This window comes from Oncorhynchus mykiss, chromosome 1 (assembly GCF_013265735.2).
Source record: "Oncorhynchus mykiss isolate Arlee chromosome 1, USDA_OmykA_1.1, whole genome shotgun sequence".
Lineage (NCBI taxonomy): Eukaryota > Metazoa > Chordata > Actinopteri > Salmoniformes > Salmonidae > Oncorhynchus > Oncorhynchus mykiss.
In genome coordinates, this window is record NC_048565.1 from 46,901,012 (window position 1) to 46,918,675 (window position 17,664).

General features: G+C 41.4%; 1 long non-coding RNA gene across 1 annotated transcript; it reads right to left on the reverse strand.

Annotated features, from left to right (window-relative positions):
- Positions 1–309: 309 nt before the first annotated feature.
- Positions 310–1,382, reverse strand: LOC118964698. The gene is made up of 3 exons (XR_005051918.1): positions 1,335–1,382; positions 977–1,048; positions 310–447 (listed from the first exon to the last, which is right to left on the reverse strand). It is a non-coding gene; the product is annotated as an uncharacterized LOC118964698 (long non-coding RNA).
- Positions 1,383–17,664: the final 16,282 nt, after the last annotated feature.

Here is a 17,664-nt window from a genome sequence, read left to right on the forward strand (position 1 = left end):
ATTAAAGTATTTAAACTGGAACAACCATTTTAGTAATGGATTCAATATATCCAAGTAACAGATTAATAGTTTAGACTTTTCTTAATTTTTCTGTAACATTTCAAGTCAGCAGGCTTTGTATTCTTGAGACCTTAGTCACTCCAAAAGTGAACCATCCACCAGGAAAAACTTCCCTGAACAGTGAGATAGAGGACATTTGTCATCTGCCTATGAGATAGCCAGAAGCATCTCATACACTTATTTTATCTGATCTGCAACTATTCTGTTGTGTCTATAGAACTGTACTGCTCTCCAGTCCCTGTTTAAAAGCGCTTGGGGAGAAGCAGCAATGCATTTCTCACAGTCTTGTTATCCAGGCATTTTCCCCCATTCGGATAAAGTTCATCAAGGAATCTTCAACTGCATCCACCTCTATTGTCGACCAATACCTTTTTGTTCCTTTGTCACCTTTGTAAAGAGATGGCATTATGAATGACTACATTAAATAAAGGTTGACTACAATACAGTACTTGAACATCTCTCTGTATTAACTCTACAAGGTTACAGCTGTATCTGCAGAGACTGTGTTGAAATTAAACTAATAATCCCAACTAAATAACTACATAGATAAGGATGTGAGAGGAGAATGTGCAATGCTGAAAAAAGCAGACTCAATCTGTATGGAATCTAAGCCCAACAATCTGTTTGCAATGTAAACCTTCTAATAAAAGCAATACCTATTAAATCAAGTTCCCTCCCTCAAGAAAAACAATGTAAAGCGTGGTAATCCTTCTGTGTTATCATCTATCCTGACACACTAGTTCCAGATCTAACGTCTTGACTTGTGTCCAATCCAAACCGAACCGTTCTGTGCTGGCATGGTTGGAAATACACTAACTGATAAAGACAGGATTGATCTGGACCAGCACAGTACGGCCATAAGTTGACACTACAGAGTGAAAATGCACTGCCTGAAGGCAGTAGGAAACATGCTTACCGTGTGAGCCTCTCTTTTGTCCCAGTCTTCCCTTGGTCATTGGTTGTTTGGCCCGAATCGCTGACATCTCTCCTGGAAAACATGTTGAAAAGGACATTGTAATTAAGAATAGGTCCATGTGTATGTAAGGTATAGGCATACCGATCAGATTTTCTTCATAGGATTCTTCAGAGGACTCCTCTTTCTCAGTCATTCTCTGATTCGCAATCAGTGGCCGCAGCATCCATTTCTTCAGACAAAATAGTTTGTAAAAGACAATAAAAACAAAATCAAATTGCAGCAAGTTAAATAAATGCACAACAAATTAGTCAGCATTTTTGAAAATGCACTGACTGAAGACAGTAGTAAAAATGTTTACCGTGTGAACCTCTCTTTTGTCCCAGCTTTCCCTTGGTCATTGGCCCGAATCGCCACCATCTCTCCTGGAAAACATCAGTGGGAATCATTTCAGTTTCACCCAATCCAACCTATGAACCAATCCATAAGCGATAACTGTTGGAGCAACTCAAAATGCAGGTTTATAACAGCTGTGCCATTCAAGCCTATTGAATATGGTATGAGAGGGACGGCTACAGCCACACAAACCCTACAGATACAGCCATGTAGTGAGAGGGGAACGCGCAATACCATGCTGAAATGAAGGCAGACTCCATCAGGGTGGATCCTAACCTTTTTCACACCACTGCACAATCCAAACGGAACCGTTCTGTGCTGGCATGGTTGGAAATACACTAACTGACAGAGATGGTCGCCTCGCTTCGCGTTCTTAGGAAACTATGCAGTATTTTGGTTTTTTTTGGGGGGGGGGGGTGGGGGGGAATTTTACCCCTTTTCCTCCCCAATTTCGTAGTATCTCTTCTCATCGTTACAACTCCCTACGGGCTCGGGAGAGACGAAGGTTGAAAGTCATGCGTCCTCCGATACACAACCCAACCAAGCCACACTGCTTCTTAACACAGCGCTCATCCAACCCGGAAGCCAGCTGCACCAATGTGTCGGAGGAAACACGGTGCACCTGGCAACCTTGGTTAGCGTGCACTGCGCCCGGACCGCCACAGGAGTCGCTTTTGCGCATTGAGACAAGGATTTCCCTACCGGCCAAACCCCCCTAACCCGAACGACGCTAGGCCAACTGTGCGTCTCCCCACGGACCTCCCCGTTGCGGCCGGTTACGACAGAGCCTGGGCGCGAACCCAGAGTCTCTGGTGGCACAGCTGGCGCTGCAGTACAGGGCCCTTAACCACTGCGCCACCCGGGAGGCAGTATTTTGTTTTTTAATGTCTATTTCTTACACTGTTCCCCAGGAAATCTGAAGTCTAATTACATACAGCCGGGAAGAACTATTGGATATAAGAGCAACGTCAACTTACCAACATTACGACCAGGAATATGGCTTTCCCAAAGTGGATCCTCTGTTTGGACCACCACCCAGGACAATGGATCGGATTCCAGAAGGCGACCAAAAACAATGGCGTCCCAGAAGGGGAAGACGGAGCGGTCTTTTGGTCAGGCTCCGTAGACGGGCACATCGCTCACCGCTTCCGAATATACTACTCGCCAATGTCTCTTGACCACAAGGTAGACGAAATTCGAGCAAGGGTTGCCTTCCAGAGAGACATCAGAGATTGTAACATTCTCTGTTTCACGGAAACATGGCTCACTCGGGATACGTTATCAGACTCGGTACAGCCACCCGGTTTCTTCACACATCGCGCCGACAGAAACAAACATCTCTCTGGTAAGAAGAAGGGCGGGGGTGTATGTCTTATGATTAAAGAGTCGCAAATCTGACCACGACTCGATTTTCTTGCTCCCAGCCTATAGACAGAAACTAAAACAGGAAACGTCCGTGCTCAGGTCTGTTCAATGCTGGTCCGACCAATCTGATTCCACACTTCAAGTTTGCTACGATCACGTGGACTGGGATATGTTCCAGATAGCCTTAGACAACCACATTGATGTATACGCTGATTCGGTGAGCGAGTTAGCAAGTGCAAGTTGCCCACGGTGACTAATAGTCACCCACGGTGACTATTAAAACCTTCCCCAACCAGAAACCATGGATTGATGGCAGCATTCGCACAAAACTGAAAACGCGAACCACTGATTTTAATCATGGCAAGGCAACCGGAAACATGACCGAATACAAACAGTGTAGCTAATCACGGATTATAAAACGAAAACCAGCCCCGTCGTGGACACTGAAGTCCCAGACAAACTAAACAACTTCTTTGCTCGCTTTGAGGACAATACAGTGCCACTGACACGGCCCACTACCAAAACCTGCGGGCTCTTTTTCACCGCAGCCAACGTGAGTAAAGCATTTAAATGTCTTAAAACTCGCAAGGCTGACGGCCCAGACGCCATCCCTAGCCGTGTCCTCAGAGCATGCGCAGACCAGCTGGCTGGTGTGTTTACGGACATATTCAATCAATCCCTATCCCAGTCTGCTGTACCCACATGCTTCAAGAGTGCCAACATTGTTCCTGTTCCCAAGAAAGCTTATGTAACTGAGCTAAACGACTATCGCCCCGTAGTACTCACTTCCGTCATCATGAAATGCTTTGAGAGACGAGTCAAGGATCATATCACCTCCACCCTAGACCCACTCCAATTTGCTTACCGCCCCAATAGGTCCACAGACGACGCAATCGCAATCACACTGCCCTAACCCATCTGGGCAAGAGGAATACCTATGTAAGAATCATGTTCATCGATTACAGCTCAGCATTTAACACCATAGTACCCTCCAAACTTGTCATTTAGCTCGAGACCCTGGGTCTTGACCCCGCCCTGTGCAACTGGATCCTGGACTTTCTGACGGGCCACCTCCAGGTGGTGAGGGTAGAAAACAACATCTCCATCCCGCTGATCCTCAACACTGCGGTCCCACAAGGGTGCATTCTCAGCCCTCTCCTGTGCTCCCTGTTCACCCATGACTGCGTGGCCATGCACGCCTCCAACTCAATCATCAAGTTTGCAGACGACACTACAGTGGTAGGCTTGATTACCAACAATGACAACACAGCCTACAGGGAGGAGGTGAGGGCCCTCGGAGTGTGGTGTCAGGAAAATAACCTCACACTCAACGTCAACTAAACAAAGGAGATGATCGTGGAATTCAGGAACCAACAGAGGGAGCACCCCCCTATCCACTTCAATGGGACAGTAGTGGAGAAGGTGGAAAGTTTTAAGTTCCTCGGCGTACACAAACTGAAATGGTCCACCCACACACAGTATGGTGAAGAAGGCGCAACAGCGCCTCTTCAACCTCAGGAGGCTGAAGAAATTTGTCTCGTCACCAAAAACACTCACAAACCTTTACAGATGCACAATCGAGAGCATCCTGTCGGGCTGTATCACCGCCTGGTATCGCCTGGTACGGCAACTTCTCCGCCCACAACCATAAGGCTCTTCAGAGGGTAGTGAGGTCTGCACAACGCATCACCGGGGGCAAACTACCTGCCCTCCAGGACAACTACACCATCCGATGTCACAGGAAGGCCAAAAATATCCTCAAGGACAACAACCACCCGAGCGAGCCACTGCCTGTTCACCCAGGCTATCATCCAGAAGGTGAGGTCAGTACAGGTGCATCAAAGCTGGGACCGAGAGACTGAAAAAACAGCTTCTATCTCAAGGCCATCAGACTGTTAAACAGCAATCACTAACATTGAGTGGCTGCTGCTTACATACTGACTCAAAATCTCTAGGCACTTTAATAATTAAATGTTTTAATAAATGTCACTTTTAACAATGCTACTTTCTAAACTGTTTACATACCCTACATTACTCATCTCATATGTATATACTGTACTCTATACCATGTTCTGTATCTCCCTCATCCATATACTTACATGTACATATTCATTCCTTTACACTTGTGTGTATTTTTTTATTTTTTATTTCACCTTTATTTAACAAGGTGGGCTAGCTGAGAACAAGTTCTCAATTACAACTGCGACCTGGCCAAGATAAAGCCAAGCAGTGCAACACAAACAACAACAACACAGAGTTACACATGGAATAAACAAACATACAGTCAATAATACAATAGAAAACGTCTATATAATGTGTGCAAATGAGGAAGGATAACGGAGGTAAGGCAATAAATAGGCCATAGTGGCGAAATAGTTACAATATAGCAATTAAACACTGGAGTGATAGATGTGCAGAAGATGAGTGTACAAGTAGAGATACTGGGGTGCAAAGGAGCAAAATAAATAAAATAGATAACATTATGGGGATGAGGTAGTTGGATGGACTGATTACAGGAGGGCTATGTACAGGTGCAGTGATCTATGAGTGGCAAGAAGAAAGCCATTTCTTAAAGATATCCATAAAAAGTATTGTTTAAAGTTTGCCACAAGCCACCTGGGAGACACACCAAACATGTGGAAGAAGGTGCTCTGGTCAGATGAAACCAAAATTGAACTTTTTGGCAACAATGCAAGACGTTATGTTTGGCGTAAAAGCAACACAGCTATTCACCCTGAACACACCATCCCCACTGTCAAACATGGTGGTGGCAGCATCATGGTTTGGGCCTGCTTTTCTTCAGCAGGGACAGGGAAGATGGTTAAAATTGATGGGAAGATGGATGGAGCCAAATACAGGACCATTCTGGAAGAACCTGATGGAGTCTGCAAAAGACCTGAGACTGGGACGGAGATTTGTCTTCCAACAAGACAATGATCCAAAACATAAAGCAAAATCTACAATGGAATGGTTCAAAAATAAACATATCCAGGTGTTAGAATGGCCAAGTCAAAGTCCAGACCTGAATCCAATCGAGAATCTGTTGAAAGAACTGAAAACTGCTGTTCACAAATGCTCTCCATCCAACCTCACTGAGCTCGAGCTGTTTTGCAAGGAGGAATGGGAAAAAAATTCAGTCTCTCGATGTGCAAAACTGATAGAGACATACCCCAAGCGACTTACAGCTGTAATCGCAGCAAAAGGTGGCGCTACAAAGTATTAACTTAAAGGGGCTGAATAATTTTGCACGCCCAATTTTTCAGTTTTTGATTTGTTAAAAAGTTTGAAATATCCAATAAATGTCGTTCCACTTAATGATTGTGTCCCACTTGTTGTTGATTCTTCACAAAAAAATACAGTTTTATATTTTTATGTTTGAAGCCTGAAATGTGGCAAAAGGTCGCAAAGTTCAAGGGGGCCGAATACTTTCCCAAGGCACTGTATCAGATAAGAATAGGTCCATGTGTATGTAAGGTATAGGCATACCGGTCAGATTTTCTTCATAGAAATTGCCTTCCTCTGATGACCCTGGGACATAACATCTTCACATTTGTCAATAATAGTTATTGAGTCATCAGTCTTGTATCCAAGCATAGCTTTGGTCAACTGTATTGCAGAAAAAAGCATCTTAGATAACTGGAGAGATAACACAAAGTATTTTGACATTTTGATTAGTTATGGCTCTGTGCTCCTCTACTTTACATTTTGTTATAATACAATGAATATGGGATGAAAGTGCAGACTTGCCTGTCTTTGATTTACAAAGCAGATTCACAAGAACTTACAGTATGTGCTGGTGTTGAATGACACTAACTTACGTATACGGTACTGGCAGCCTCGGTGTCTGACATCTAAGGATACAATAATATTAAATTAGTCATGTGCCACTTAGGCAATTGAATATGATTACACAATCCCCAGTATCCTCATTCTAAACAACTGACAAACCTGAGCTTCGGGATTTATTATTTGCTTTTCAAATCTGGCCTACACGTTGAATTATGTTTCTTTTAGAGTTTCCATATGTCTTCTTAGACTCTGCAGTGCCTTCGTAAAGAAAGACAAGTTTCTAAAAGAATGACAAGACTGCTTGGCACACAACAAAGGGGATGGGCTGGGGGACACCAATGACTGTTATCATTGACTGAATGAGGTCCTACAAACATCTATTACAATTTCCTTTTTTAAGACGACTTTCAAGGTAAAAAAAAGCAAGTATAAGCACATTATGCAAGTTCCTGGATGCAACTAAAGCACATCTGCTTTTATGGATGGTCTAAACCAGTAACAGTAAGAGTGATATGGCTAAAGGAAGGCATGTGAATTGGCAGTCCTACCAAATTTGACACTTTACACAATCATAATTCCTGTTGTGGTGTTTTACTCTTTTACTGCAAAGCCAAAATAACTAGCAACCTATTTCTCTTTGGGTAAGAAAGTGTGATAAAAAAAACTGCCCAAACTTAAATAAAATAATTAAATGAGGGGATTTATTTAAATATTTCAGCACACATGCATGCTTATGACTTGACAAAACAGATGAAAAGGAACTGGCTTTTCTGGCTAGCTTGTAAACCAATTCAAGTTACATTGGCAATATTATTTTCCAAATCATGTAACATTGGGTTAACCACAAACATGTATTCTGAATCAAAGACATTTTGACCAATTATGCTAAACTAGCACGCTAACCGTTAGCTAGCACGCTAACCGCTAGCTAGCACGCTAATCATTAGCAAGCAGTAAATAAATATAAGGTAAAAACATGCAAAGTAACAATTGCATATTAATGAATTGTTTGGATGAGCCTACCAATTTCAATCTCATGATGAAGTATATCTGATACAATGCGGCTTTCGGACAATGTCAATGCATGTTGTATTCCACCGAAAGACATATATGAGCTAACATTAATTACAAATAAAGACAATGGGAACATGCATTGCTTGCCAATACACCACATACAATTTTAGTTAACATATTGGTTAACAGTTCAGTTAATAACTTACCTTCTTGCATAAATGCGAACGTCTGCAACCATCCTCCTCTTCCTTCAAAAACGTGCTGCACAGCTACTTTTGTTGTGATCATGCTCAGGCCTAGACACATGCTTGACAGGTCAATTTCACATTTCTAGTAAATCCAGTCAAAACTCCCTTCAAAACCTGAAAACTATCACAATCTCAGCAGATTAGAGGGAAATTAATGGATTTAAAAAAAAAGATCATGTTGGTAACGGTGCAATATAGAAGTAGTATAAAAACTTGAAGATTTCTGAATATGTGTGCAATATTATTACTGTCACTGTCAAATTCAGACCTTAGTTCCTTTATTATGTCTTTGTGTTAGTTTGGTCAGGGCGTGAGTTGGGGTGGGTAGTCTATGTTCTTTTTTCTATGTTGTATTTCTGTGTTTGGCCTGGTATGGTTCTCAATCAGAGAGAGCTGTTGATCGATCGTTGTCTCTGATTGAGAATCATACTTAGGTAGCCTGTTTTCCCCATTTTGGTTGTGGGTGATTGTTTTCAGTTTTTTCCACACAGAACTATTTCGGTTTCAATCTGTGTAGGGTTCAGTTTTTATAAAAAATATGACGAACACTTACCACGCTGCGTATTGGTCCGATCCTTCCTACTCCTCAGAAGAAGAAGAGGACGAAAACCGTGACAGTCACCTACATTTCCGTAGACAATTTGGGTTTGTAGCTCACACCGTCAGTATCAGTGAGGTGTTCAGTGTAGTTACTTGAATGGTCTGTAGACTTGCTGACACAAAAGCAGTTTATGGCAGGTTAAGATTCTTACTTGCAACCTAACCTCTCAGCAATCAAGTTCACTACCTGCACACAGACCAAACAGCCTAGTGATATTAACAGCCATCTCTTACTATAGGCACTCAGCTACTCTCACCATCTCTCTTTCTCTCTCATAACAGGCCTTTTTTAAATCCTATTCACATTTACCCTCCACTAGACCCCTGGTTTCACAAGGTGGAATAAAATGTACTGATAATAAGTGATTTCAGCTTTGTACTGCTGTGACGACGTAGGCCGTTCGATCACTATTGATCTCTTTGCAAAAAGCCTCAAGAAAACTTGTAATAAACTTGGGTAGCTGATGGATAACTGATGTTCATACCTTAAAGGACAAGTCCCTATAAGCTTTTGTCAGGAATCAGGACTAGGTTAATAAATCCAACGCAACTGCATGTTTTAAAAATGGTAGGCTATCTTATGGTAGGCCTAGTTATAAAATGACATTATAGGCCGACACTGTACACTATAGGCCTATTTTTTTGTCGGATTGGAGAATGTCGTGCAGCAAAACTGCCAAAACATGGCCTGGTCATGGATGAAAGCATCTGTTCAAAATGGGGTAGAACTGAGGGAACATAAGACGGACCCCAGGATTTCAGCTTCCTGTGTTAGCTGTTATCTTCTTGCTGCGTATTTGTATATAGACTCACCCCAACAGGGAGTTATGAGTTGGGAGATATAATAAAAATGTCTGCTTAATGCTTTAGAGGGAGCTGAAGAAAAGTGTATCCAAGCTGGGGTACCCCTTGCTAGAATTGTTAGTTGTAGCAGTAGTAGTAGCCATGTTATGGCAGCAGTGTTGTAGTCGAGTCACTAAAGCATAAGTCCGAGTCAATTCACAACACAGTTAGCCATAGCTAACTCTGAATTGAGTCAAAGTCGTCAATGTTTGAGTCGAGTCGTCACAAGTCCCTGTGTTTGAATCCCGGTCCAAGATTTCAAGTCTAAGACAATGGGTCCATATTAACTTAATATTAAGTTATTAACCCAGTCAGAATGTGGCGGGGGGAATTTCAATCAATCATTTTTAAATCCCCTTTCTTTCTGTGCCAACAAATGTCTATATGCTACAGGTCAACCAGATTGTCAGCTAGCTAGCTAGCTAATTAGGTAACATGATTGAACATGGTGTGGCTGCACAGCTTCTCTATCTTTGATGTAGTCTAAACAGAAACTGAAAGACAGACAAACAGAAACACTTTTATAAACTATACTGATGTCAGATATTAGTGGCTAATGTTCACATTCTGTGGAGGTCAACTCCTCCTAGATCTGTGTGTGTATGTGTGCGTACATGGTTTGGTTTGAAGCTGGTCGCAGCAGCTGTGGCAGACAGATTCTGCTAGTGAGCTATACTGAGAGCACACAGCTGACTAACCCCTTCACTGCCGGCCAGAGAAATTGAAATGTATGCAAATGTTTCCCAGTTCATGGAAATACTTGCACCATGACGTGAAACAGTGAAAGAAAGGCCATGTTTCAGTTATGGTGACGCACGATCACATGTAGCCTAACTAACCTAACCTTCTTTCTTGAACCAGTTCTAGAACAATTGATACAGCCATACTGCTCTGCTTAGTCATAGCTTCTCATGCATGTTTCTAGAGAGGAACTGGGTACGATGCATGACTAATCTTACAATGCAATGTGAGTCTTTGCACTGGCCCGCAGATACATATCTACAAAAATGTGGTAACACCTCTTAAACTTGATGGATATCTTTATAATGCTAGTAAACTTTGGGCTTTGGTGGAGAGAATGCTTTTCGGAATGATCCTTAGACAACAACACATAAGTTGCCAAAAAGTACTTATTATGATGGACTGTGAAAAACCCCAGGGATCATCATCTATTAATGTACGGTGTGAGAGCAGATATGACATTTTCTGTCATTTAAATAGTTGAGGCTGTGTGTAAATTCAGATGGTGTCAAGGTACAAAGTGTTCAACCTCCTTTCTTACAGACCTTTAGTGCCCCCCTGTGGAATATCACGTGTCATTTCATGGGGATCAACATTTGTTTGTGAGGGTTGAAAAAAACCATGGGTAATGTGAGAATAAAATCATGCCGAGGAAGTTTTATTCAAATGACGGAGGATGAGACACGACGTGTCGTACAGTGTCAGGCTTCAGATCAAAAGAAAAACGATATAGTCACTGCGTCGCAGTCCAACCAACGGTATTTTAAACAAAGCACAGTTTGAAGGCTAAGCAAATGTCATTCACATTTCAGAAAATGTAAGGCAACACTACATCTATTCCAGTTAAAGGGCTAATTTTAAAAGGAAGAATTATATAAGCATTGTGTTATGTGGCACTATCAGGTCTTTCTTGCAAAAGTGGGTTATTTTGTCAAGAGAGACCTGGTTATCGTGTAACCCAGCAGTTATATTAAATCTGCAGCTGTCTGCTTCCCTTACATGTGCAAGTTGAGACAGGGCCTCTTGACTCAAGCAAGGAAACCTTTGGCCAAATATTACGACAAACAAGCCTATTGGTCAGAAAATGTTGTTCAGCATTCTCGCAATTCATAACCACTGTGTTTGGATATATCCTCATTTCAAATGCTGTAGTACAAATAGTTCCACCTTAGAATTTGTCAGTGTTGCTATACATTGAAAACGTGAAGAATTATGACATTAAATTGTGAGTCAGATGTGCCACCTTCGGATTAATAAAAATTTGAATCGGAACTTCACTTATATTAGTCCGCTCAGCACTTACCTCTACTCCTTGGTCAACAAATCAACAAGTCCAATGAAGAAATAAACATTCTACTAAAAGGGTATACTTCATAGCTCACAAGAAACCAACAACACACACCACAGATCATTTTCAACTGCAATAAAACTTTATAGAAACAGAATTCTTTGGAATAAATTAACATTTGCCCAACTAGAATAACAAGTTGATTAATATTAATCTCTAGTTGATACTGAGGGACATATTCTATCATCACACCAGCGTACTAGATACTCTGGATACTCCTAAGGGGTTGAAGCAGTCCATCTTCAGGAAGAGAACACTGTTCGAGAAGCTCCACACCCCAGAGATGAAAGTACTTTGACAGCTTGTGGCTCCTGTTGGGTCTCATAGGAAAAGTCTGTTCCAACAGTACTTCCGACAGTAGCTGCTGCTGCTCATGCAGAACAGCCTGGATCGGTGGGCGCTGGATCATTTCTGTCACCTGCCCTTTGTGGTTTGGGGTTGAAAGGGAAGTGGAGGTACTAGGATGACAGGCAGGGCAGATGCTGGGATGATGCTGGTTGATCCTCTCTGGTCCATGGAAGACCATGAGGTCTCAATAGGGCTCCTGATTGGCGCAGCGGTATAAGGCACTGGTCCCATAGGGCGGTTCACAATTGGCCCAGTGTCGTCAGGGTTTGGCCGGGGTAGGTTGTCATTGTAAATAAGAATTTGTTCTTAACTAACTTCACAATTTAAATAAAGGTCAAAAAAATAAAATGAGGATATGTGTACGTGTGTGAGTGAGTGTGTGTGTGTGTGCGACCCCTTAAAACTGTCTTTACTCCATCTCTTCAGAAAGAGACTCTTCATCCACCTCCAAGATCGAGGGCAGTGATGGAGAGACACACACTGGGAAGAAAGGCCCAGACTTAAAGTTAACGTCCCAGTGAATGGGCTTCACTCTCTTCCTGCGCCCTCGTTTGCTATTCTCCCATTCCCGCTCGGTCTTGGCACAGGAGACGGGCATGTGCCCCTGCTTGATAGGAGGCTGTTCTGCCAGTGGGACCAAGGGGGTCAAGAGGATTTCAACGGGGCACTTCTCACCCGCCTGCACGGCTCTCCTACTGGTCAATAATGGGGAGTGGTCGGTGCGACCTGTGTGGCTGTGCGTAGGTCTGGAAAGGGGGTGACAGCCATCATCTCTGCCTACGTTGGCTGGGTGGTAGACTAAAGGTGGACCACAGAGGAACAACCTCTCAGTGCTACTGAAGGACAGGGGCTCAGAGGGTAATATGATTTGTTTGTCACCCAGTTGTTCTGGTAGCTGCTGGTCCAGCATAGCAGACCGGATCTGTAAGAGCTGGATCCTCTTCGACACACGCCGTGATCTGGCGTTGGCAGGCCGGGCTGGCACTGGGGAGGCAGGTGGGGCAGGCACTCGGCTGGAAGGAAAAGGTGAAGCAGATGGAGTAGGCACCAGAAGGTCAGGTACATAGCTGACCATTGGGGTAGGCAATGGGATGGCCATCTGGGCAGGGGAGGCTGACACTGCAATGGTTGGTAAGCACATGGAAGGAATTGGTGCTCTCCCTCCCATCCGTGGAGTTTATAAGATCTAAGGTCTGGTTAGGGAACCTCAGAGTGCTGCCATCAGTATGTCTTGTTATCTTAGCTATCCCGGTCTTGGGTCGAGCCAGGCTTCTGCTGGCCTGGACCTCCGGCTGGAGGACATCCACAGGAAAACATAGCGGCTGCAAGAGGCTGCCGTCGGACAGAGACCGTCTGGCCTGAGCAGGAGGAGAGCGGGGCCTTTGGTCGTGGATGTTAGACCTCTGGAGAGGATTGGCCTGGATCCTGACCTCAGACTGGCTGCATGGAGTCTCAGATAAAGGAGCTACTGCCTTGGCTGCAGTGGAGCATATTTTGGGGCTCCTAGGGATGCTTCCTGATGTCTGTGGTCTGCTGGATTTAACATCTGGCTCCTTCTTGTGGCTGGAGGTAAATGTGCTCCCTCTGGTTTTATTTTTAACCGGACCCAGACGCTTGCTACCCATCTGTCTCTCCAGCTGCAGACGAGGCGTGCGAGGCACCTTGAGGGTGTTTTTGTTACTTTGGGCATTGAGAGAGGTCACAGTGAGCATTGGGAGCCTGATGGGTGAAGTGGCCATTGGAAGCCTTCCCATGTCAGCCCTCTCTTTAATCACATCCATGTTGTGGAAGTGGGATCGGCTATTCTTTCTCCCTGGCGGCATTGGCTGTAGGACAATATCACTGGCCCACTGGACACTGAGGATGTCTGTCAGGCTGTTCTCAGAACTGTTCTGACTGGTCTCTTGTGTCCTAGTCCTGGACTTCCCTCTGTCTTTCATTGCTGTGAGAGTCACAGTGGAAGAGCAAACAACATGTTTGAGAATACGAATATAGAATAAATTACATATATTACAATAGAATTTGATCAAAGTTGTAATTATAAACTAGTGTTTTTCCACTTTCAAAGGACATTCCAATTCCTGCCAAAATGTTCACAAATTCATAAAAATGAAAGATTCACAGACTAAGGCCTACCTTCAATTTGGATTTCCAGATAATTTGCACACATAGGATTTGACTATACAGTTTCAACAATATATTCTTGAAAACAGAAACACAAGACCACAATACCTAGTTTAAAATTATTATTTTTTTGTCACAAATCACAAAACATAACCGTTTTTCTTACAGTTATTGATCAAATGATGTTGTCATAAGATAAAAGTAGTGTATTTGAGATTATTTCATTAAATTATAGGTCCTACCTCAGATATGGAAGAGCATCAGTGACCTGTCTATGAAATGTCGTATTTTAACAAAAGAAAGCTTCATTATGACATAATGTACATTATGACATAGCAGCCGTCCATAAAAGTTTGTTAAAACCACTTGAATAGGCATGAAATGTCCAATTAAATACAATAGGCCTAATTCAACAATTGAATAAAAACAATACTTTGACAGTAATTATTCAGTTTATTGGCTTTTATTTTCTTTACAGTAGTGGTTTTGAATTAATTAAAATGAGAGTAGGCCTAGTGAGTTTAGTAGAACTTGATCGCTCATTGAACACCTGTGTGGAACGTTCGCAGCTGACGCCACACAGACACCAAAATTCACGATTTTAGTTTCATATTCAATTCATCAGCATATATGCACAACAAATAAATTCCCAGTACTCAAATAAATCTGAAAATCGCAATTATCTATTTATTATAGCATCCTCTTAGAATGAGAATCACTGTGGTGTCAATGTGTTTGATTATGTCCAAGTAGGAACATAGCTACAGGTATTTTAACTTCTATGCTATAATAGTAGTCGTTGTGTGTGTTTTCTTGTTGTGCATTCGTTTTGAGTCAACGCTAATCCCGCAATATGTTGGTCCCATTCGGTATTAGCACTGTCAGCCAATGGGGGAAGTGACATGCCTGATGCCTAAATTGATGTTGTCGACCAAACACATTTCAATTTCACTTTTGAAATACAATAAATAGCCTGTTAATTTGTCGACAAAACAAGTTCATAAATTATATGTTGGCTTCACGTCTCCAACTCAACCAAAAATGAAAGTGAAAGAATGGAATTAAGCCAGTGTCTTAGATTGAACTATCCAAGCAGTAAATATATCCTTTAAATGTTGAAATTTGGAAGCGTTGTCAACTAAACACAATTCAATATTAATTTTGTAATACAGTAAATAGCCATCTTAACCACTAATGTAACAGTATTTATTCAACCTTAAAATAAGTAACAGATCCATGGCCACATTTTGAGGCTACTGTAACTATACATTTATTCGTATGTAATGTTCATCATATAAAGCGTGCATGTTCAAGACAGCATGCCTATTGTAGGTTGTGGCAGATCTGTGGAGATATTCACAATTGATGTTGTCTAAGTAGATTCTCGAACGACATTGATTACTTGGACCATGTACTTTTAATGTATTCTCAACTTCAAACCAAGTAATTTGGTTTTGCTATTTGATGAAGCAGTGTGGTTTAGTCGCCAGGGTTGTGGGTGCGATTCCCACGGGTGACCAGTGTGACCGTATGCTAAATGACTAAAATGTAAATAACCAGTGATGGAAAAAGTACTCAATTGTCATACTTGAGTAAAAGTAGTTACCTTTGTAGAAAATGACTCAAATAAAAGTGTAAGTCAGCCAATAAAATACTACCTGAGTAAAAGTCTAAAAGTATTTGGTTTTAAACATACTTCAGTATCAAAAGTAAATGTAGTTGCTAAAATATACTTAAGTATCAAAAGTTAAAGTATGAATTTAAAATTCCTTAAATTAAGCAAATCAGATAGCCAGAGTCACACCCAGACATCATTTAAAAACAAAGAATTTGTGTTTAGTGATTTGTGAGTCCGCCAGATCAGAGGCAGTAGGGATGACCAGGGATGTTCTCTTGATGTGTGTGAAGTGTGGGAATTGGACCATTTTCGGTCCTGCTAAGCATTCAAAATGTAATGAGTACTTTTGGGTGTCAGGGAAAATATATGGAGTAAAAAGTACATCATATTCTTTAGAAATGTTAAGTAAAAGTAAAATATGTCAAAAACATAAATAATAAAGTACAGATACAGTACTTTAAAGTATTTTTACTTAAATACTTTTTTTTATCAAAATAAAGAAAGTTGCACACTCCATATATAAACTCCCAGTAATGTATTGGGTATTTACCAATGTTTTAGCATCACTGTGCCTTCTTCAGGGTAATGGGTCATGAAAACTTGAACCAGGTTATGTAGACAAATAGTGCAATTAGTGCCATAATGATTAAGTTAATTAGATTTAATTAATGATTTAAAAAAAAACAATTGTTTATGGCATATTAAATATATTAGGCTATTGTTATCGTATAGAAACATCATTGAATATAGTACATCATATTAGCATCCACATACATTATTGTTTAATTCAATTTCACATATTTAATTGTTTCGTATTTCATTTCATATTTGTTACATGTAATCTTTTGGTTCAACCTTAATCTATAATGAGCATCATCAACAGGGGGAACATATTAGGTGTACACTAATAAGCTGTAGAAAGATTATATACATTTATAAGACTTGTTCATAAAAGAAGGAATTGTTCATAAGAAGGGCCTGAGATTAAAGTCAATATTCAGACCACTAGGGGTCAATGTTTTTAGAGAGGATATCCTGTAAGGCTCCCTTTGTCGGCTTTTCCACATGAACAGATGATGAGATAGATTACTCCCGGGGTCTTGCATGAGATGATTACCCCTAACAGGGATGTTTCGACCTGCATGTGGGTGTCTGAAGAAGGATGTTTTTATAATGCTATTGCACTGTGCGCATGATCCACATTTGTAGTTCCCATTTGGGATAGGTGTCAAGAGTGTCTGAGTGAGCTCAGGGGGCATGTCAGATCTCACCAAGCTATCTCCAATATTGTGACCACGCTTATAGACCACCAGCGGGGATTCCTTGAAGAGGTGTGCAATTATTTTTTTTGTCTGATTGCAGAATATGCCAGTCCTTTTTCAGGATTGCTTTCATTTTCTCCGAACCCTTGGTGTATTTAGTGCAAAAGATGGTTGCGTTGTTTTTCTTCTTTGGTTGAGTTTTAAGTAATTCCTCTGTTGGTTTTTGAGATATTTTCATCATTGCAGCATCAAGAGTTTTGCCCTTGTAGCCTCTCATTTTCAATTGATCTGTCATTTTTTTTAGCATTGTTGTCAAAATCTTTCTGGTGGCCACAGATTTGTATAATCCTGCATAACTGGTTGACCATTCTTGAGGGGAAGGGGGTGCATACTATTCACACATAGCAAGGCATTGCGGTCTGTGGGCTTTGTATATAAGTCTGTGTGTACTGCATCATTATACTTGATGATCCATAAGTCCAGGTAGTGTATTTTTCTCTCATCAGTCTGCATGGGGATTTTAAGGTATTCAGAGCTCTCGTTTAGTAGAGTTTGGAATTAATTTAGTTCCTGCTGACTTCCTTCCCAGAGCACAAATACATCATCTATGTATCTCTTCCATAGGATGGTTTTAGAAACTTTCCCTGCAGAAGGCACAGTGATGCAGAAACGTGGGCAAATACCCAATAAATTACTGGGAGTTTATATACGGAGTGAGCGACTTTCTTTATTTTGATAGTTTATCGTTTATTTCCCCACAAAAACACATTTTTCTGGGTGTGCGCCAGCTCATGTTTTTTAATCTGCTTAAGTACTTTACACCACTGTAAATAACACACATATGGGAGGTTTTATATGGAGTGTGCGACTTTCTTTATTTTGATATAAAGTATTTAAGTAAAAATACTTTAAAGTACTGTATCTGTACTTTATTATTTATGTTTTTGACATATTTTACACTTACTTAACAACATTCCTAAAGAATATAATGTACT